The sequence below is a fragment of the Tympanuchus pallidicinctus genome, unplaced genomic scaffold, assembly GCF_026119805.1.
Source record: "Tympanuchus pallidicinctus isolate F22 unplaced genomic scaffold, pur_lepc_1.0 scaffold8, whole genome shotgun sequence".
In the NCBI taxonomy this organism is placed as follows: Eukaryota; Metazoa; Chordata; class Aves; order Galliformes; family Phasianidae; genus Tympanuchus; species Tympanuchus pallidicinctus.
The window spans coordinates 21,125,979-21,148,875 of NW_026294802.1; positions in this window are offsets into that span (position 1 = coordinate 21,125,979).

The following is a 22,897-nucleotide window of genomic DNA, read 5'->3' on the forward strand; positions in this document are numbered from 1 at the left end:
AGACAGTCAGAAAGGTGATTATCTCTGTTCTCTCCATCTAAGGCAATGTGCTTTCCTAATAATGTTATTTATAGCTAGAGGCTGTTAAAGTGTAGCACAGACAGTCTGCCTACATATCATGTAAAACTGCTTGCTGGAGTAATTACGCATTTTTGCTTAAGCAATGTGGTAACAGAGAGATGGCTGAGTACTAAATGGGTGCTACTAAACTGGCTGCTCACATGCACATCCCTAAAGATCACTTTAGGTCCACATGTGCTGGATCTGAAGGAACCTGCCATGCTGTGTGATCTTGTGCTCTCCTGCGAATTTTGGCACAATGACTCTGATGCACAGTTTATTGCCCTAAATCTCCTCTAACAGAGTAAGCAGCAAAGAAATCCCACACTTCTCAGACTGTAAGAACATTTTAGTATGTCCAAAAGTGAGTTTGCATAGATGTCTGTAGAGTAACAGAGAGCATCATCGCCTGTTTTACAGTGGATAGGCTCTGCTTGGGATTTGAGTATTGATCCCCAAGTATTCAGTGTCTGCCTGAAGTGTTCCTGGACACCTTTTGGAAATTATCTTCCTTCTAGATAGGAAAGATGATTTCTAGCAAAGCGAAATGTAAAGCATTACCGCTGAAGTGGTTCGATTCAAAACACGCACAAAAAAGGAATTGTTTTCACAACACATACACACATAGCAAAACTGATTGTCACAGGATATTTTGGAAGCCAGAAGTTTGCATGGCTTTAAGGATTCAGACAAAGTGATGCAAGAACTTCTCTTGCCAGCTTTTTTGTATGTGAATTTTGGCTCAGGAGGTTTGTAAGCTGACTATCTTTCAGATGCAGGTTGAATATCTCAGGGAAAGATCACTGAATTAATTGCATATGCTTCTGATGCTCCTCAAGCAACTTTTGCTATCTGTTATCAAAATGGGCAGATACGGCTAGATGGACTTTTTATCTACCCAAGTATATCAGTTCTTACATTTGTATTTTCCACTCCTTGTCTGGCTAAGAAAGAATTTCAACTAGATAATGTTTTGTTGTTGTTGCTGTTTTTTAATAGATGGAAGGAAAATTTAGAAAAAATGTCAGAAAAAATGTCAAAATATCAGCTGGAAGAAGCACAGTCTCAAAGTAAAGTATGACAAACTAGGAAACATGTGCCACTGGAACTGATGCACTGTTCATTGTGATAAGTTTCTGATAAAGGCTTAGATGGATAAAGAAACATTTGGGAACAGAAATGCTAAAATTTGGTCCTTCATCAAGTGTGTCCCAAAAGACTCAGGTTACAGTGGATAATCATGTCTATGCAAATCTTTAACATAATGTATTTACTCTTTTATTCAAGGATAGAAAAAGAAAGATGAAAAAGGATTCTAAAAGCAGCAGCACTAGATGGGGAGGGCAGAAAGATAAAAAAAGGATCCATTTTCAGCAACCAAGAAGAGGGAAGGATAAGTAATTTGAGGTAAAGAGAAAAAACTGACAAAGAAAAACAATGGTAAGAATAAAGCTAAAGAATCCCTTCCCTCCTGTTCCCTCCCCTCCCTTCCCCCTTCCTCCACTACTTCTTTTTGTCCCTTCTCTATGTGCTTGGTATCCTTGCTGATAATTTATTAATGATAAATTGAAAGTTGTTTTTTGGATTACTTTAATTGTGTTTCAGAGCCTACATGTCAAAGGACAAAAGGAAGCATTTGAGACTTTCCTGGAATGACCTTAAAGACAGAAAGAAGGAAAGAAAAGCAATAGCATAATGAAAGGATGATCTATGGGTTAAGGTATTGGACGTACTTTGAGACATCTACACTCTCTCCTTGTGTCTGACTACCCTGAATAGTCACAGTCAAGTTTGTAGTGTTTGTGTGTGTGATCTTCGCAGACTTCTTGACTAAAGAGCAGTCTTTCCTTCCAGCAGTTGGCTTAAGAAGAATGTCACCTCTACAGTGAAACTATGGCTCAGCTGTAAGACGAGTGGTACTAACAGAAACAGCACGGAAATCAATAACACAACAGTCACTTTTACTGTAGGAAAATAGGAAACATCTGAGATTATCAGACTTCCAAAAGGTGGCAATTTCTTTGTAAAGACATTGCTAAAACATTACAGTTATTTTCACCATATAAGGTAAAGAAAAGGAGCTTATGGAGGAAAGAGTTTTTTTTCTGTAGGAAGGAGTATTTATTACTCAAAGAAGTTGAGATGTTACCAGAAGCAAGCTGAAAAAAAACCCAAACCAACATCAATAAAAAACTAGGAAGAATAATAGCACTCTTACGCCAGAAGGGCTTTTTGTTACTGTTCCCAGGCAAAAATATGAATTCAAATACTTTAACTTCTTTGGAATGAGGGATGTTTCAGCAGTCCCCCAAAGTCAATCTCACTTTTACCATTTGAGTCGCTTCTATGGAATGGCTAAGAAACTATTGACTTGAGTAACTATTAGAAAAGCAAAGTTGTTCATGTAGATCACAGTTGAAGCACTAGATAAACTATGATTTAATTACAGCTATTAAATATAAAGTCATGTATGACTAATTGTAGGAATTGCCAGAAAGAATTTTAAAGGGAAGCCAAGGACTCATAATCCTGGACTCGATGATCTCTGGAGGTCCCTTCCAACCCCTACAATTCTGTGATTCTGTGATTCTGTGATCCTGAACTTCTGAAAAGTTTTTTGGGGAGCATGTTTGAAAATAAGACTACAGATCTATCTAGACTATGCAGGTATGTGAGCTAGTTATTTGGGGCTTGGCAGCAGCACAGATGTTAGCACAGTGCTTGGCCCGTGCACTGGGGTTGGTTAACTCTCATGAGACTTCCAGTTCAGGAGATGTATTGTTTCATACTCACTGGGGTACCGCTCTGACAATGTAATGAAAGCAATAAACAGCTGAGGTTAGAAATAGAATATGTTCAAGAAGTGATAAATTTGGATATTCTCCTTTAAAGCATACATATTAACCTCAGAGAGAATACCCCCAGATGAAAGGTGAAGTTGCTCAGAGCTGAAAGAGATATGGTTATGAGGTGATTTTAGTCAGATACACTCTTAGTGATGCGCAAGCATTCATCTCATTTGTTTCTCTCAGGAGAAGACGCATGCTGAAGTCTATGCAAAGGAAACTAATCATTGCCACCCGGTAGACTTTTGTGTGTGTTTGCACTTAGAAGATACTTCTGAAGCCTTGCCAGTTCTACAGTCAGATTTAAGGATTTTTTTTAGACTGAGATGAAGTAACAGGGCATTTTTCCAACTAAGTTAGCACAAGAATAATTAAATGGAAAAGTACCATCACTTGTGCTGTAACTCACCCAGTCTTGCTCGCTTCTAGTTAGTTTGCCTAATGAATGCGAAAAGACTGATTTCTTAGTCAGAGAAGACTTTATTGATATTCCTATGCTAATTTGTTGCTGGGCTGGTACTTCAACCAGTAACCCAGGTTATTCTGAGGTGGAGCAAAGCTTTAAAGTACTGCCAGTCTGGAGATGAGGGAGTATAGCAGAAAAGACAAACTCTGCACTTTAAACAAGAAGTGTTGGTATTATATGAGGTATCAAGGTGAATGAATGAAGGAAGGAAAACTGGATTGTTTTAAGTAGCTGAAAAAGTAAAGAGAAAACAGTAGCTCTCAAACTATGCCCTGGGGACTTGTGCATGTAGTTTCTTGACTCTGGTCAAAACAGAGTTTGGGTGTCTTGTTCCTGTGGTCCTAATCTGGAAGAACTGAAGAGTTTGGTAATAAATCTCTATCTGAAGTAGGTTATGAGCTGTAGTTTTTGGTCATTCTGATCCATTAAATCAGTAACTGCACTGATTATGACTAGTATGCATCTGTGTGTGTGTGTGGGGCGTGTGTAGTTGTTTGCCCCAATGTGACTCATATTTCGTAGCTGTGACTATGTTTGCTAAATCCTTTCTTCAAATTTCCCAAATGGCTATATAACAGAGGTTTAAAATGAAAGAGCTGCCACAAGTTATTAAAATAGGGTCAGTTAAGGTATATTTGTTGCAACAGAAAAGATTCACTGAACTGTATGAGGTATGAGAGTTCTTTTCTGTCTGGGAAAGCTGATTTGTCCAAAGAAGTAGGGAAAGCAGGTCTATACTCCCTGGAAAAATAGAAGTGTGGGAGTTCAGCATTTCTAAATGAAGAGTAAGGAAGATGTTGCAAGACTGTCGAAAGTCATGTGAGAGAGAAATCAGAGGAGAGAGTTATCTCATAAAAATTATTATTTTTAAATAACAACGTTAAATATGTGTACTGAGAATGTAGTGTCCTTCCGAGGGAGAAAACCAGTATATGCATACAATTCTGAATAGAAAAAAGTAGGAGAAAAATCTCACTCCAGATCAGGATTTCTGACACATCTTGATTACAGTAAGAAGTAAAGTATAAATATTTGTGTGGGAGAAATAATTTCACAAACCAAATTTGAGACCAACAAACCATGGCTTTCCTGTTTTTCAACAGGAAAACCATGGTAATGCATCACCTATGATAATGCATAGTTTAATGAGCTATTGTGTTTCATTTTATCAAGCCAGAATCAAAACTAGTTTCTTTTTTTAATACAAAAGTACAAGTAGAGAGAAAACCTATATAAATCTGCAGATCTGTAGCTTTGGGATTCTCATTGCAGCACTGCATGCCAAGTCACAGTAGTTGGGAAAATAGCAGGTGTTACCTTTTAGCATGTGTCATCGTTTGGAGCTTGTCTGATGCTTGTTTCCTGGCACTTCATTTATTGGAGTTGCTACAACAAAATATTTGTCCTCAGATATCACTACACTGATTATTTCTTGTCACGTCATACAGTAGAGAAGAAGAGGGGAATCTCAGGTTTTACTTCTCTTTTTGTTTCCATGGACACAGTTTTCTAATTCTGTAAGGAATCAAAATCTGCTTCCTTCATTAACTTCATTCTTGGAATGAACTTCCCCATCAGCTTTTACTAGTTATTGAAACAATTTGTGAAGAAGAAAAGGAAGGAAGGAAGGAAGGAAGGAAGGAAGGAAGGAAGGAAGGAAGGAAGGAAGGAAGGAAGGAAGGAAGGAAGGAAGGAAGGAAGGAAGGAAGGAAGGAAGGAAGGAAGGAAGGAAGGAAGGAAGGAAGGAAGGAAGGAAGGAAGGAAGGAGGGAAGGAGGGAAGGAGGGAAGGAAGGAAGGAAGGAAGGAAGGAAGGAAGGAAGGAAGGAAGGAAGGAAGGAAGGAAGGAAGGAAGGAAGGAAGGAAGGAAGGAAGGAAGGAAGGAAGGAAGGAAGGAAGGAAGGAAGGAAGGAAGGAAGGAAGGAAGGAAAAAATGGCAGAAAATAACCTCATACTACAATTCCAAGTAAACAGGAATTTGTACGTTAAAGCTGAACCTTTATAAAAAACAACATAATTTAATAAATTCAAGGGAATTCTATGGGAAGGTGACACAACAATGTAATACAAAAGTCTCTGATTTTTTTTTGAGATTGGTTTTATACTTCACGGCTTTCTCTCAAGCACAGCTTGTTGCCTATTACGTGTAATACAAGCTTGTGCCCTGTGCTTGCCAGGAATCTGAGACAATAAGGTAGCTGTGTTTATCAAAAGTAATGATGTTAGGGCATTTTCATCTGGAATGTTTCTTACCTAACATCTTTTTTTAAACAACTCATAGTAATTTCTCATTATTTTTCTGTTTCTAAGGATTACTTCATACATGCAGAAGCTATTGTTTCTCATGACAGTTTAACCCCATTCCAAGTCTGATATTTAAGAAAGCAAATTCTTAGTGCTCAGTAGTGTAACGAGTTGTTGACCAGCCTTGGGTTTGCAGCAGATACAGAAAGAGCTGCTCAGGGCTAAGGGAAGGACTTGTCCATTGAATGGCAGGGCCAAGTGAACACAATAGAGTCAGGCTCCATCTGCACCATTAGTTGCAGAATTTCCTTCCTTCCCTGCCCTACACATCTGCTGGAGCTGCTCCTTACCAGCTGCCAGTTCGCACTGACCTCTGTAAGCCAAGAACATGCAGAGGTAGGTAGGACGTAGTGAAAAAGTGAAGCTTGAGAAGAAGAAAAACATACACTGAGCCAGAAGTACCGGGATCAAGGAGAGGTGAAAGAAGAAGTGTATGGTCTGGTGTGTACCAGAGAGGCAAAGTGAGCCATGGAGAGCCTTACTTTTGTAAGGGGTGTCTTGTCTTGGCTGAGAATAGAGAACAGGAAACAGAAGCATTTGAGAGGAAGGATTTAGAGAGGGAGCAAAGCGTACTTGAAACAAGGAACCTAGTGCTAAGTACATTTTAATTCTAAAATCTATTAGAAGTTTATTTTCTATCCAGTGCTGCAGTTCAGTCATAAGAACAAAATTCTAGACCGTGTTTGAATAATTTCTGTGCTGCATTGCCACTGCCAATTTCTTTTCTGCTGGAAGATTTCCTTCTACACAAGGAGACCTTAAATCAGATCCTTAAAGGGAAACATTGGCCATCAGCCTTGTGGGTAGTGAGTATGCTAATCATATCAGATCTGCAGGATCTGTTTCCTTTTTTGTAAGCTTTCTACATATATGATTAAATATATGATTTCAGTGTCTTCTGAGACTAGTAAATATTTCTGAAAACAAAGAAAATGCCTTGTTAAAGTAGATTTTGCCAAATCTTCTGGAAGTGTTTTCTTTGGAATAAGGAACTAGAAGTTGTGGCCCAAAGGTTATTTTTTCTGCAAGTGGCATTGCAGCGCCTGAGAGACTTAGAATGAAACTGACCATTCAATTAAAATGATGGTTTCTTCCCATCAAAATGTACACTGCAAATTAGGATAAGTCCAGCACAGCAGAAATTAGTTAATGGAAGGTTGGCTTTGTTCCACAGAGGCGTCCTCCTTTTCTCATTGCATTCCAGATACCCAGAGATTTATTGAAGCTGCTGTTTCTCTTTGAGTTTGCTTTATTCATAGCCTTGTCTAGTCACCAAAACCAGCTTACCATTATGGAGGCTTGCAGTGCAGGGCTAATGACCCTATCCAACACATCTAACCTTAAATCTCTGAATTGTTGCATTGCAAGAGACAAATAACATCAGTACTTCTCAAAATCCTACAAAATGTAATACACTTCTATCTGATCTTTGTGCATCTCCAGAGCATCCATTCAGTTCCTTATAAGCAGGAATGTATAAACCAGTTCAAATGACTGCAGCAGCTGCAAGCATTCATGCCTCCACCCTGGAGGACGTGAGCTGCTGCTGATGGCTGCAACTCTCCCTCCCCTGAATTATCCTGTCAACCCCCATTGGGGGCCATAGCCCCTAGTTTGGATGAGAATAATACCTACACATAGATCAAACAGATCCATAACAGATCCATAGATCAAACAGAAGCCATATTTTGGATCTTAGTTGTCTGCAAAATGTAAATAAAAATGCAGGTACATTTAGTGTTCTTTAAAGTACAGGTTCACAAAATCATTGAATCACATAATGGCTGAGGTTGGAAGGGACCTCTAGAAGTCATCTGGTCAACTCCGTTGCTCAAGGAGGGACACCCAGAGCAGATTGCCTAAGACCATGACCAGACGCACTTTGACAGTCTCCATCATGGAGGGTCACCTCACAAAAATTCTGGACAGCCTGTTTCGGTGATTAATGATCTCCACAGTATTCTTCCTGGTGTTCAGATGGAACTTGCTGTGTTTCAGTTTTGTGCCCAGTACCTCTTTTCCTGGCACTTGTCAACTTGTCATTCGTGTGTGTGAGCATACGTGTATGTGAATGTATAGGGATATTAAACTTACAGCGTCCAGTTCATATAATAGGATCTCTTAGCTTTAACAAGAGATAGAAATGAGAAAAATATTTGGAAGGAACTTTGGAGATGGTGAAGGACTACCTCTCAAACAGAATGGCTGTCCATTGCTAGCACCTTTGCCAACACCAATCAGGTCAGCCATGGTTTTGTCTAGCTGAGTCCTGAAAACCTTCAGATACGGAGATTCCATCTTCCCTATGGGCAGCCTGCTCCAGGGCAGCCCTTCTTGTGAAGAAATCTTTCCTAATGTCCCTCACTGACTTGTGTCCAGTGCCTGTGATGTTGTCAAGAAAAACAAATAAGCATGAAGTTGGACTTATCTAAACCTTTTGCGCCTCAGGTTGCATTGGAATCTGTACTGTAGCAGAACTAACACTACCAAGGCAAGTCGGGTGCTAGACCTTGCCTGAGCATGTGTTTGTAGGCACAACCCAGGCATTAGCCCTCCTACCGGCTGCTCCATAAAGGACTGAAGTCACTGTGAGTGCTGTAATTGTGTATGTACTACTCTAACCACCTGGGATTTTGAGAAAAAAAATAAAGAGCTTGAAAGCGTGAACACACCATATCTGTTTCCTTTAAAATGATAATTGTTCCTGACTTCAGTTTATTGTGCCAAATACAGCAGGAAGTGAATGTCAATAAAGGGTTTGTAACTGGATGTAGACATTGCTGAGGTATACAAACATTTATTAGAGGTAGCCATGGTAACTAGAACAATGTATTACACAGACTTCATATGCAGTTCTTATAAATGCAGTATTCCGCCACTCCAGAGGCTAAAGCTTTTGACTATTCCAGGTTTGAACTGGCTAGTCAAAATCAGTGTCAAATACATTACTGGGTGTAAACTTCTAAAATTCAAAGAGTTAAAACTATTTGCAGAATTACTTAAGTGCAAGAATCAATTTATAATTCACACTTCCGAGAGTGAGAACTTCCTCATTCTTCCTCAGAAAATTTTAACCTGCATTAAAAGCCTCACAAGCATATTATAGAGACATATCCAGGATCAGATTATCTTGGGTTTATGATATTTATCTTCCATCAAGTTAGAAATTTCTCTCCACTGGGATCTAACTTGTATTTGTTACTCCACTGGGTGGTACATTTAAATGTCACAGGGAACTCACACCGACACTTGCTGTGAAAACTGCCTGCAGATGCAGGTCTGGGTGTCTGCCCCTGAACTTCCACCAATAGACTGTACAAACATTTCTGGGTGGAAGATTACTCCTGTGTGACAAATAATGGCAGTGTTCTAGGGAGCAAGGTGTTAATTAAGTCTTCTTGCTTAGGAAGTCAACCTGACAGTTTTGTCATTAATCATAGAAAAACAATAACAAAGGTTATCTTCCCTTAGGGGAAATCCTCCTCCATCCCAATTACACTGATCCATTTTTGCAATACCTTGTACAGGTACTAGAAATAGAGGACAGTTATGTATCCCTCAAGCTTGAGACTGCCCTTTAAATCTCTAATCTGAAAGTAGACCGATGGGTTGTGTGATGTGTGGGTACAAATGTGCATGTCAGGACATTACCCTGCAATTCTCTTCCTCTTTCTCCAGATCTGAACACCAAATTATGCACAGCTTCAAATCTTCATATGTTCAAATCCTTATTAGTATCACCATCTCAGTCTGCTTTAAAAAGATTAGCAGAGCAGGTATACAGTGCTCTGCACATCTCTACTAGCCTGGTGTCTCTGTTTGCTATTTTTGGGTGAACCAGAAGGGGAAATTAAGTATTAAAGAAAATTGCATTAAAGTTGAAATTGGGAAGAGAAACCGGAGGGAAACCCTCAAGAATCAGATTAGGAAAAGGTGATTGCAGGTAGAAAGGTTATATGAAGAGAAGGAACATCTGACAAGCATGAACCTGGTCTTGCTTTAGTCCATGGCATAGTGTGATTTTTTTTGTGATGATCTATATTGTAGCTCTAAGTTCTGTGCTTCCAAAAGGATTTTTGAGAAGGTCTTATTTATTTTTTTCTTCCATTTACATGGCAGTTGTCTTTTTCTTCCAAGATCTGATGTTATGTTATGCAGTCATATGATGTCTATGCTACAGCCCTGTCTTTTGAGACCACTAGAACATCTACTTATAAGTGATGCCTGCAAAATAAAGTTATTTCTAATCCTTCTGGCTACAGTCACATAAACAAAACTGAATTTCTTTGCTCTCTTTTCTTTCCAACTAATATCCTGAGAGCTGAAGGAGAGCTTGACTGTGAATGGGGGAGTAGGTGACTGTCAGACTACACTCTTGATCAGTGATTATCAATAAAAGATATCCGTGAAAATGGATACAAATTTCTAGTTTACACTCAAGGCACTGTGCATGTCATGTTTTGACATGCAGTTGGCCCCTCAGGATTCATTTTGTGTTTTTGGCTGTACAGAGAGCACTATGAATGACTCCATCTTCTGAAAAACCTGTATAACAGAGACTGTTTCTAGGTAATGAAGGTTGGTTTTAGTTGCATGAAAACATTTCAGACCACAGCAAAAGTTTTTTCCCAATTAATTCAGGAGAAAATCTAGTCATTTAAAGCTTAAGTAAATTATTGGCATCAATTAGAATGTATCACCTCTAGTTTCTGCTATGATCCACTAATCGTCAGTGCAGGAACAAAGTGTGCCTAAGGGAGATCCTCTGGGATGAATATGGCTCAGCATAGTGGTCAGTGTGGTGCTCACCCACTGACTTCTGTGATGCTTTGAAATGAATATACTTCCATAAAATGACTTTATTTCCCTCAGGTCCTTTCTGTAAGTCTACCATGACAGGCTAAGGTACACTGGGACCTCTGTGGGACCAGAAAGAGGAGATTTTAAGAACTTAAAGCCAATTTATCAGTTTTTGTTGTTGTTGTTGTTTTCATAGAGGAAAAATGAGAACAAATATTCAATACTCATGAAATTGCAAAATTAGAAAACAAAATGTAGACCCAGGAAAAAGAAGTTCTCTTGTTCTTTCTGAAAGAAACTTGGATATTTCCTGGGCTTCTGCAAGGCTTTTGATATGGTCCCACATCATATTCGGATGTGGGAGAAAATTCTTTCTGCAATCCCACATGTGTGTACTAACTGGAAGAAAAATTAATTGAAAACAGTCCTGTGGATAAAAACTTATGGGTTTTGGGATGTGAGCCAGTAGTCTGTGTTTGCAGCCCTGAAGGCCAACTGCATCTTGACCTGCATCAAAAGAAGGGTGGCTAGTAGGAAGAGAAGGTGATTGTCTCCCTCTGCCCTTCTGAGTCCCCATCTGGAGTACTGTGTCCAGTCCTGGGGCTCCCAGCACAAGAAAGACATGAAGCTGTCAGAGCAGGTCCAGAGGAGGGACATGAAAGTGATCAGAGAGCTGGGGCACTTCTGCTATCAGGAAAGGTTGAGGAAGTTGGGCTTGTCCTGTCTGGAGAAGAGAAAACTTCAAGACCTCATTGTGGCCTTTCAGCACTTAAGTGAAGCTTATATACAGGAGGGAGACTGACTTTTTACATGGGCAGATAGTGATAGGACAAGGGGAAAGGGTTTAAAACTGAAAGAGAATTTAGATCAGAGATTTAGATCAGGTACTGGAAGAAAATTTTTTACTCAGAGGGCAGTGAGGCACTAGAACAGGTTATCCAGAGGAGCTGTGGATTCCCCATCCCTGGAGGCGTTCAAGGCCAGGTTGGACAGGGCTCTGGGCAGCCTGATCTAATGAGTGGGAGCCCTGCCCCCAACAAGAATTTTGGAACTAGATGCTCTTTAAGGTCCCTTTACTCAAACCTTTCTATGATTCTATGATTTTATTTACATCCATGTAGATCTTCAAAAGCCAGGAGGACGTGGCCCTGGGCAGCCTGCTTTGGGTGGCCCTGCATGAGAGTGAGGTTGGACAGACGACTTCCACACGTCCCTGCCAGCCTCAGCCATTTTGGAGTTCTGAGATTCTGGAAAGCTGAATTATTGTCTTTTGAACAGTAACTACTGTGAATGAAGGTTTAAATAATTTTGTTCAGTAAACCCTTAGAATGATACCATTGGCTAATACTACTTGGCTCCCATAAGTCTGTGACAAAGATGGAATCAGATTATTTAGGATAAGAAATGCCCAGTCTTTGTTGCAGGATGAAGGTAGGATGTAAGCAGGCCAGTCTGTAGTTAGCAACACTCTGTGTTTGCACCAGTATGAATATTTTTTTATAACAGTAATGCAATTGTGTTACATCTGTTGTTAAAAAGCGAAAAATATTTTGTGACGAAATAAATTATTTCAAATGAAAAGTAAGTTTTGGTAGCATGGTGAACTTGAAATGACAATTGTTTCCATAGATTCCAGGATAGGCAGATTCTGATGTTTACTCTGAATGGATGTAAGTGGTTGAAGTCTGCCTGGCGACTTGACAGATCTGCACACCATACTTTAAATACTATGGATACCTATTCATGAAAAGATAGGTACTTCTAGATAAATTGACATGTTTAAATATGTCTGCTATATATAGGACAAAAGGATAGGTACATACATATTTATAAATTTAATGGCTCACAGTGACTGTATTACTCAAATGTATTGCAGATCAAAATGGGAGATCATCACTGACTCAAGAGAAATTTAGTATATAAGTCTTCTTTTAAAGCACATTACAGGAATATGCCTCCTAGTCTATATTAAAAAAGCCAGACCCTTAAATGGTCAATTTCTTGAACATCCAGATAATACAAAATGACATAGTTATTTATTGCAACCCTTGTCCAGTCAGCAACAGAGCTGGGAAACTCTGTGTGTTTACCAACTCTTGGGCATAATGGGCAAAATCCTTTCTCTATTCCTCATTCTGCCAACTTGATGTCTTCTACTTTTCACTTTCACATTCCATGCAAGTCAACCATGAATTACTCAGGGTACAGTTTCAATCACCTTCATTTTACATTGCTTGTAATTTACAATGGAGAATCAGACTGAATGGCTCTATGCGTTTTGTTAAATCATTGAGGATTTCACTCCATGTCATTCTGATTACCTAAAGATTTTTTTTTTTTTTAATTAGCTTTATATAACAGAGAACTAAAGTCTTGATGTCTTGACAAGAAGATATATTTTTTACTAGAAAAAAAAGTAGTGCCCTATGCATGTATGATTCACCCTGTGTATGTTTATTATCTATTTGCTTGGACAATATCTGCATCAAAATGTAGTATAAGTCAAATACAGTAGAATATGCTCAGACTTTTTAAACAGTGCAATATAGAAAGGTGCATGTAAGAGATTTCATACTGAGTTTCCTTTTACATTGAGCTGTGAAGAAATGAAAAATTAGCAACATTTTTTTTTATAAACTGAGATGATTTTCTGTTTTTAAGCCTGCTCTGGAGAACAGAAAAGATGTATTCCAGATACCTTGAACTACCTGGCTTTTATGGCAACCCAAATTAATCCACCCATACCTTCCAGTTGTACTTCTTAGATGAAAACAAAGAGCCAGACTCATAGATTACGCTGTTTTTGTTTGGAGTGTAGGAGGATGTTAATTAAAACTCCATTTTACTGGGTGGAGATCAAATGACCTGGGTTACAACTTAAAGTTACTGAGGGCAAATCCCTCAGGTTTTGTGCCTTGGAGGACCCCTTTGTCCCCACAGACTTGTCGCTGGTGGTCTTGGCAGGAGCCTCTCTGTGTCTGATTTTTGTCTCATGCAGCTGGACCACCCAGGCCTGGGAGGTACAGCCCTAGAGAGCACAAGCAGAGCAGCTGTTCTCATGTTTTAAAAGAAGTTTTGGGGATGAATTGGAGGAGAAAAAGGATCTGGATTAATGTACCCCAACACTTTATCATAGAATCTCCAAATAATAGAATTGTTTGAGTTGGAAGGGGATCTTTAAAGGTCGTCTAGTCCAACTCCCCTGCATTGAACAGGTACACCTACAGCTATATCAGGTTGCTCAGAGCCCCATCCAACCCTTGAATATCTTCAAGGACAGGGCTTCCACCACTTCTCTGGGCAACTTGTTCCAGTGCTTCACCACCCTCATTGTAAAACACATTTTCCTAATCTCCAATCTAAACCTTCCCTCTTTTAGTTTGAAACCATTTCCCCTTGTCCTATCATAACAGACCCTGCTAAAGAGTCTGTCCCCTTCTTCATATAGTCCTCACCTTCCTTGATTTGCTGACCACACTTCTTTTGATGCAGCCCAGGATACAGTTGTCTTTCTGGGCTGGAGTTACATCCTGTAAATATTTAGCTAGGGCTCACTGCTAACAAGAAAATATTTTTATAAATAAACATATAAATGATCTGGCTTCAGTCCTGCCTTCCCCATTTCCTTTGTTTACTTGTAAATGGGTATGAATCTTCATATACAGGATGTTCCAAAGGTTCATGACCCACGTTCAGAAAATAATAGTCAATATGTATATATATTTTTTCTAAATTCTAAAACCTCTGCAATGGTGGTATAAATCAGAGTTACACTGCCATGCCTGTGGAACAGAAATGATACACATGAATTCTGCAACCAATTACAAAGAGACAATAGAGTTAATATTTCAGTATTTTCAACAAACTGTTTGAAGATGTCCTTAATCTGCTGCCTTTACCGATGACTCTTTGCAAGCTGTCTGGTGAAATCAATTCCATATACTTTTTTCTGTGTTACTGGTGGGAACCTTTGTAAACAACATGAAAAAGAGCATAACCAGCAACTAACAAAAGAAGAGCTAGTCTTCACAATGCTGTGATAATTCCTTTATCTGAGAAAGTCATTTCCTCTTTGCCAGCAGAAAGTTGGAATTTGTCAGGTAAACCATTCATTATCCTTGCTGCAGACAAGGAGGTGTGTGACATGCAGAAAAGCTCTGAGCAAAAGGGAAGCACAGTGCAAAAAACAACAGGTAATAACTCTTAATGTTAGAGGGAAAATATAACTGTTATGAATGCTATAAAACATTAATCTTAGTAGTAAAGCACTAAAAGCTGAAATTCGCCTGTCTTCCATTGCTAATGCACTAAAACGAAATGAACTCAGATCTATAGACCCCACAGAGATGCATCACATTTTCATTTCCTCCTTCTCCTTTGGAGATAAGAACAGATCCCTGAAGGTTGTTCCTCTTGTCTAGTTAAGGCTAATGACTTGTGTTTGATGATGCTAAAACCTGCTTCTGTTTGGGCTGCTTTGACAGGTGACTGACAGCCAACCAGGGAGTGTGGGAGAAGGGAAAACCCACAGCAGCCTGCCTCACTGTAAATCTCAGTGCTGAACTGCATACCATGGAATGAAACTGAAGTTTCCTCCCTGGTCACAGCATCTTCTGCTCCATGGTCAAGGGTTGGCAGGACCAAACCCACAGGCACTGCTGTGAGTGGATGAAACTGGGTGCTTGGGGTTCAAAAGGTATCTGGGAGAACCAGGTGCCCAACACCTGCCACAGGAGAGCAAATGGGATGGTCATTCGTCTCTGTACTGGTTTCAGTCTCATCCAGGGAACATGAGAAAATTATTTTTCTGGCCACGTGAAGTGAGGACTTCATAGCAGGGAAGCTGATATGTCTCTGTAACCTTGACAAGATTTTTCTAGGAATTATTAAAAGTGCATTCTCCTGGCATCTCTTTTCCTAGAGTGGGGTTGAAAAAAGAGTAATCATTCACACATATCTTTGTGGGGTGCAATTTTCTTACATCTCAAGTCTTAAAGATTAGCATGTCACAGATATCTCTGTTACCTAGAAACTCGGATAAGGCCAAGAAGGAGGCCTAAATATCAAGTCTTTACAAGCAGTATAGAATTTAATACAGTAAGCTTTAAACTCTGAGTTTTTCCTTTATTACTAATGAAACTATCATGCCTTTTCCTAACATAATAAATAAGTTGCTATCTTAATGAATTCTGCTGCTATTGATCTGTTTTGTTTATTTATTTATTTTTAAAGCAGCCCTTGTACTCTTCAAATGTTTTGCCAGCACAGCTTTACGCCATAAATCTTTTATGTTAGCCACTGAACATCAAAATTACTCTGGTGGCATCTGGTGTGATGAAAATAAACAAGATAATTCCTTATCTAGAGAAGCCTGACAGCAAATCTCATCTTTGAACAATCTCAAATACTGTGGTAAGATGCAAACCTGACCCATACCTTGCATTTTGCCTTAGAACTTTCACCTTTGAAAAGGACAACACAGTCCTGAGAAACCTGGGATAAGTAGCACAACAGACCTCTCTCACTAAGTTCAGCCACAAAGGTATTCACACCAGTTAACAAAGTCTCTATTTCAGCTGCTCCAAGAGTCATTATATAAGGAAAGGGATTGCTCCTTAAGACAGGATAGGGGCCAAGTCTCTATCAGGATCTCAGAAAAAAAGGCAGTTCTTTGGGGATAGCAGAACTTGTGGCAAGCTTTGCAGTAATCTTCCAGTGGGATGAAAATGACTCTAAAAATTCCTGTTCCCAGAAGCCAAACATGACCTTCTGATTCACTTAGCTTGCAGGCAGAGCTCATGAGTAACAGTTCTACACAGATGCAATTAAAACCAGAATTTGACCCAAGACTCTTCTGTACTTGATTTGGTTTGTTTACTCTCTAGATGCCAGCAAAGCTTGTCAAGAAGGACTGTTGGAGCAACAGTATTTTCTGAGAAAAATAAACAGATATGAGAGAAGACTGTGAATTTGACTGTTGTCTGCACTCTACCTGTGTGTAATCACTTGCCGTGGAAACACTATATTTAAACAGTTCAAACCAAATTCTGTTTTTTCGTTTCAATAATTCCTCCAGCATCAACTTTTTCCACTGTTCACATTATTGTGTGACGGAGTTAAGCCTAGTCAAGGATGATTCTGCTTGATTATGTACATAATTATTATTATGTAATAATTGCTTGATTTGGCAGCACAAGCCACACACAGTTTCTTCAGCATCTGAACTTCTTCAACACAACTCTTTCTCTCATTGTTGTCATTGTTTGCCTTTTCTGATCTTCATTCTGACCTAAACCTGAAGTAAAAGAAACCTCATACCTGTGAATGTAACAGTCATGAAAAAAGATAACATAATTTCTCAGCACTTACTTAAAACAGTCTAAGTTTAAATTTCCCTGCTCCTACTAGCGAGATATTACAGGACTGAAACTGATTTCAGAATATCAAAGTCTCTCCAATTATCACCTCTTCTTGAACAAATTTTCACAAACCCACCAATTTTAACAAAGGACTTCATCTTAAGTGGCAATGCCTGTAACACATTAAGTACAGTATCTGATTTTTGGCTATGGTACTAGAAATTGGCAGTCTTGTTCTTAATCCCAGCTCAGGGATATCTTGCATACAGCTGAGGCAGTGCCTTAAGCAGGGTATGTCCTCTGTGCAGTCACTTTAAGGGAATAAGAAGGAATAAGAGATCCAAAGCTACTCATGTTCTACATGATCTGCAAAGCTCAATTAATTTTGAGAGAACTGGAATTTTTTCAGTTTTCTCCATTTCCCTTCCCAAATCTTCCTACTTCGGGTTCCATGCAACCTTATGAAGATATAAGTGATGGATCCAATACTGGTTGGATATGAGTAGATGTTCAAGTTCCTTTGAAAAGAAATTGTTTTCATCTTATTTATTTATCTATCATGTTCTTGTACTTCTAGTTTTTGTTAATCTTCCTCCTATATTGTCATATTTAACTTCTTGGGGCACAAGGGAAAGAACAGAGCCAGCTCTTGCATGGAAAAAGGAAAGCAGTTTTCTACCACTTAAAACATTCAGTTTTTTGTAGCTTTCCTATTCAACTCTATTTTGTCATTTGTTTGATTAGTATGTTTGTTTTACCTGGTGGTAAACTGAGAAGTTTGAGATCTAGCTGTTCTTGGACTTTTCTGTGAAAACAGAGAAAGTAGAAATTGGTAGTCTGGGGTAATGTTTTCATGTCATTATTCTAAATTTTTTTCCCGGGAACATAATTCTGTGAGTTGAAGTTAAAGTTAAGTCCACCTACAGCTCCGAAACTTGTGTCTCACTTTGTGATGGGAGGGCGGGTTTCCTACAGATTATAGCTCAGGGCAGAATCCACAATTCCCTCCCCCCCCCCCCCCCCCCCCCCCACGTATGTAGGAAGTTATGAATCAGCAAGCATAAATCCAGAATGCCTTCTTAAGGCCGGCTATTTCTCATCCTTATGAGTCAGTAGCACCTTTTCCATCCAGTTTGACTGTCTCTCCACCTACTCTTATGGAAAATAAAAATAATGTGAAAAAAAGGAATTCAAAGGATTTAATTCAAAACTTCCACAGTACTCCCACACAAAGACTGCCCTTGCCATTTTAGATGTACAATCACACATGAGAAAACTGAATAACGCAAAGTCTTGTATACTCTAGTTAGAGAGAACATACTGTCTACTTCAGAGAGCTCTGATGTTGCTACAGCAGTCCCATATGTATTGCCTTTCTTCTACAGGCTGTGTCTTTCTCACCTCTAGCTTAGAAATGAGAATTTTTCCTATACCCAGATTTGGAAATTGTGACAAACAAGCTGACCAACATGCACAGCAAGAAGACTTGAGCAAACTGAAACAGTGGTGAGGCCACCTGAAACAATGGTGAGGCCACCTCTCCTAGGCTCTGCTGACACCATTATCACAAAGGCTGAAGTCACATCAGCACAGAAGTGTTTATGGTAGGAGACGTGGAGTCCATGGTGTGGGGGTCTGCCAGGAAGTGGTGGTGGAATAAAGCATCTGTGACGTCTACTGCAAACCTACTCAGCATCACTCCAGATGGGTACCATTATCCAGTTGTGCTTGATGTAAATAATAATGAAAATCAATTATTTATGTGACTTGAGAAATACATGCCTAACACTCTGCCATGCACTGAGTGAGGTCAAAAGAGAACTTTGCCACCAGATCTACGTAAACATACAAGTTATCTGGTACAGATAAAATGAAGCAGACCACCCAATGTGAGAGCTGGGATCCTTTGGAGCAAGAGGATTTGCTGTAGATGCTTTGGTATTTTAAATGAGAACAGAATACACTACAAAGTATTTGGGAAAGAGTAATAAAACAAATGTTTCAGATGTGTGTGAGGGGGTACATATGGTGAAGTGATAAGGTATGTATTAGTCCTGTATTACCTATTAGATTCTTAAAGATTCATCAAAATCGTGTTTAATTTAAAAAACATTAATAATTTATATAAGCTCAGAATATAGTTTTCAGTTCTTTTACATTTACTTCTGTGGAAAATAAAATAAAGAATCAGTGAGGTGGCAAAGCAGAGTTTTTATAATGTCAGACAAAACAGAATTAAGGTAGTACACAGTTCAGTATGATATTTATATTATATATATATATTTATAATTCCTTTTATTCAGAACTTCTAACCCAAACAATGCAGTGTGAGGCTCTTCTCTAGAAACTGGTCAGCAGCATGAGGTGAGAAATCTGCTCTCGCAGATTGCTGCCTGCACTGTGGAGAAATTTAGATGTGTAGTGACTGAAGCAAAAAATATGAGAAACTGCAAGGCTGATTTCATGTTTGAGGTACTTATAATTTGGTCATGAAGGAAATATTTGAACTCTTCCTTGCAGTATGGAATTCTTCCTCTGTCTCTGCCAGAGTCCTTACACATGATGATGAGCCAGACTTTGACAATATGTCTCCAGACTTTCATTATTTATGTTAATCCATGTGAACTTCTGTGCTCTCTCAGATGCAGTTGAAGGCAGATGGGCTTCCCATCCAAGGTTGCTAATTAGTTTAAGAAGCCAAGCTGCAGGTATCTGGCTGCTCCTTATTGGTGGATAGTCTGACCTTACTTGGAGACACTAAATACTTGGAGTCCTAAAATAAACAAGGATCATCTGGCCCCTTCCTCTCACATATCAGTATATGGAAAAGCAACTTTGTTTCTATGATGACAACAGATACTAAAAATCTTTGAGGCAAATAATTATTCTGCTTTCAGAGAGGGTGAGTGCTATGCAGTAAATAAGGCTTGAAGAAACTAACTGGAGGAAAAGCAAAATATTGAAGACTTACTGATGAAGTGGCACTGATAACTGAGGCAAGGATAGATGAGGCATCTTTTGCAAATAATAGCAATATGTAATCAGCTGGCTGTTGTGTTGCTTGTGGTTGCTCAAGCAAATCATCTAGCCCTTCCTAACGTTCTGAGTAGGCTGTTCCACTTTTTTCATGTCCTTAGAATATAGTTTTTGTATTATTTTGTGGATTTTGAAAAATAGCAAAGTGAAATTCTATCATCTCATATTACATTGGCTTCTACAACAGGAAGATAGACAGATTAGTTCCAGAAGCAGATGTCTGCAGTGCCTCTGGAGCTAATGGATTGAATGGTATCCAGTGGTTAGCGTTTGAAACAGGTAGTTTTCTCTGGCAAATTAGCTCTGGCAGGGTTGAAATGTGCCCTCTGGTTTCCAGTCTGGAGAAGAGATACTAGTCCCAGTTCTTCATTCATACATCCATGTCAGATGCCATTTTGTCAAACTGCCCCTCTGCCATCTGTTGCACAGCAACAGAATATAACGGAATATTGGTGGGAAGATTCAACATGCTACCAACTCTGTTTATGATGTTGTGGGCTAATATAATAAAATAGAAGGCATTAGAAGACCTCTACAACATAATCTCAGTGCTGCAGAATCTCACTCTTTTTCTTCTCTCTCTGTGCAGTCCTAACACACACCAAGACATGCATAAGGAATAATATAAGGAGAGCAGTTGGACAAATAAAGATCCATCAACATCTTTGCTATTAAGCATTTTGATTTAGGGCCCTAGACTGCTAACCTGAGATTCAAGGTTTGGCACATAAAATGTCAGGTCGGAAACTCCTGCTGTATAAAAGATGCAAATCTAAACACTTCTGCAATTTTTTATCTTGTGAAGAAAAAGATTAATATCATTGACGCTGTAGGGAAGTTTCAGTCTCAGACAGCTGTTGTCATTCATCCCACTATTGTTAACAATAAAGATTTACTTGTATCTCCTAAGAGGAAAAGTGTCTGTTGTATGTACAAGGTAATTAATATCGACTTAATGAAATGTGTATATCTTTCTTTCTTTTGTGAACTGGGTAAACACTTTGGAATAAATGTGATTTCTTTATCTAGTAACAGATTACGTTTTTTCTGCTAGCTGCCATGGGAAGAAAAATGAGATCCAGTGCTATTAGTATGGATGCCACTGTTCTCTTCTAGAGGCTGGAAAATGTTAATAATAAACAGGGATATGTTAGTCTGTACCATAAAATAAAGGAACTGAACATGGTCTTCTTCCCTTAGACAAATAGTGTTTAAAAATGGTTGCAGCCACTGTCAAGAATGATTTCTCAGTGAATCATTCACCACCATAAAAAATTAGTTTAGCTTACCAAGAAAATGTTTGTTTCCTGTTATAACAAGAATTCAGTATATCAGCAAGAAAACTGAATCATCTCACTTGGCTGTAATGAACAGCTGACTTATACTGAAATCACAACTAAGTACAGCAATCAGGTACCTTGGCAAACTAGAAATGAAGCTTAAGGTGAGTAACAGAAACTAATAAATTCTGAATGAAAAATTGATTTAATCTAACCAAAACCAAGCCCAAATGCTCACATCAAGAAATTGCCAGGTAATGGTCTGTGCAATACAGTGGGTGATGATCTGGAAAAAGCAGACCCATGAGGAGCTTACAGGAACTTATCATGACCCCTGCTGTACTCTTATCAATACTTCTATAATTGGATGACACCAAAACCTACAGGTTTTGTCCAACTCATGTTAAGGTCCTGGGGATCAAAGTTAACAAGAGAGGGAAAAAAAAAAAACAAACACCAACAATGCCTACACAAAATACAAGAGAATAAAAATACAGAGTGTCATCAGTCTATTGATGGCTTTTAAAACACTCATTCCTCACGCTTGCAACCCTAAGCACTGAATGAAGCTATAAGAGAGATAGGGAAAAAGAGAGATGGAGAAAAGGAAAAAGGCAAAAGGAAATATAAGGGAACTGGAAAGCCAATGCCTGTTATAATTTCTCTTCTTGTGATATCCTTTTCTGGTAAACTTGTAGGTCTACATGTGTGAATGATAATGACAGAGAAAGAGAGCAACTAAAAAAATCAAATAAAATCAGGGTTCAGAAGTAGGTGAAATTGTCTGAAGCAAAATGGACAGAGATGACTTCTTCTTACAAGGTTTATGATCTTTCTTAGGCCAGATAAATCACCTGAAAGGCATTATTAGAAAAGACAAGACTAGCTGCCTACAAAAAGAATCCTTGTGTTACCTCCCCACTTTCCAGAGGGAGAGATGATGCTTGAATGTAATAGTACTGCATAGAATATGAATGTATACTTAAGGATAGGGCCAAAAATAAGTAAGAGCAATCCCACCTGAAGGGTAGTTAAGGGTAATAGTAACAGTGTGTCCATGTTACACTCAAAGATGTTTCCTAAGTAGTCTTTTATAGCACAGCTGTGTGCTTCCAGTTTCATAATGAACTCAACAACACATAACATGTTAAGGAATATAATGCTGTAGTAAAATGAATAACAGTGCTATGGGCTCAAGGAAGAAGGAGCTGGATGCAAAGTGACCGGTTAGGATCTGCTCCTGACAGAAGGAATATAGACCAAAGCTCTGCTTTTTGATGTCTTTTTACAACTCTATATTAAAAATACTGCCTTTTTCTGAAAAAACACCTTTAGCAACTTTCACTACCTGTTGCTTCAGACCTTTCCTGTGGGGGAATCTAGGGATCAACTCTTCTCTCTCTCTCCACTGACCCTGTGCTTTGTTATGGCTCTACCCCATGCTCCAGCCCTCTGGGTTGTGAGCAGTCAGACAGCTTACCTGGGGAATATCCTTGCCAAAAGGAGAAATCTGGAGAGACTGGAAAGAAAACTATGTGAGCAGAATTAAAGACATGGGAATAAAAATAGATCAGCACAGGCAAGACTGCTTGGAAGAGGGGAGTAGGGTGGACTTGTGGAGAGATGGATAAACTAGGAAAATCAGCACACTGAGTAATATGCAGGTGCATAGGAGGAAAGGGTACATTTTTGGTTTTTGTACAAAGACTATCTTAAACCTCATTATAATCCTGTTAAGTCACACACTG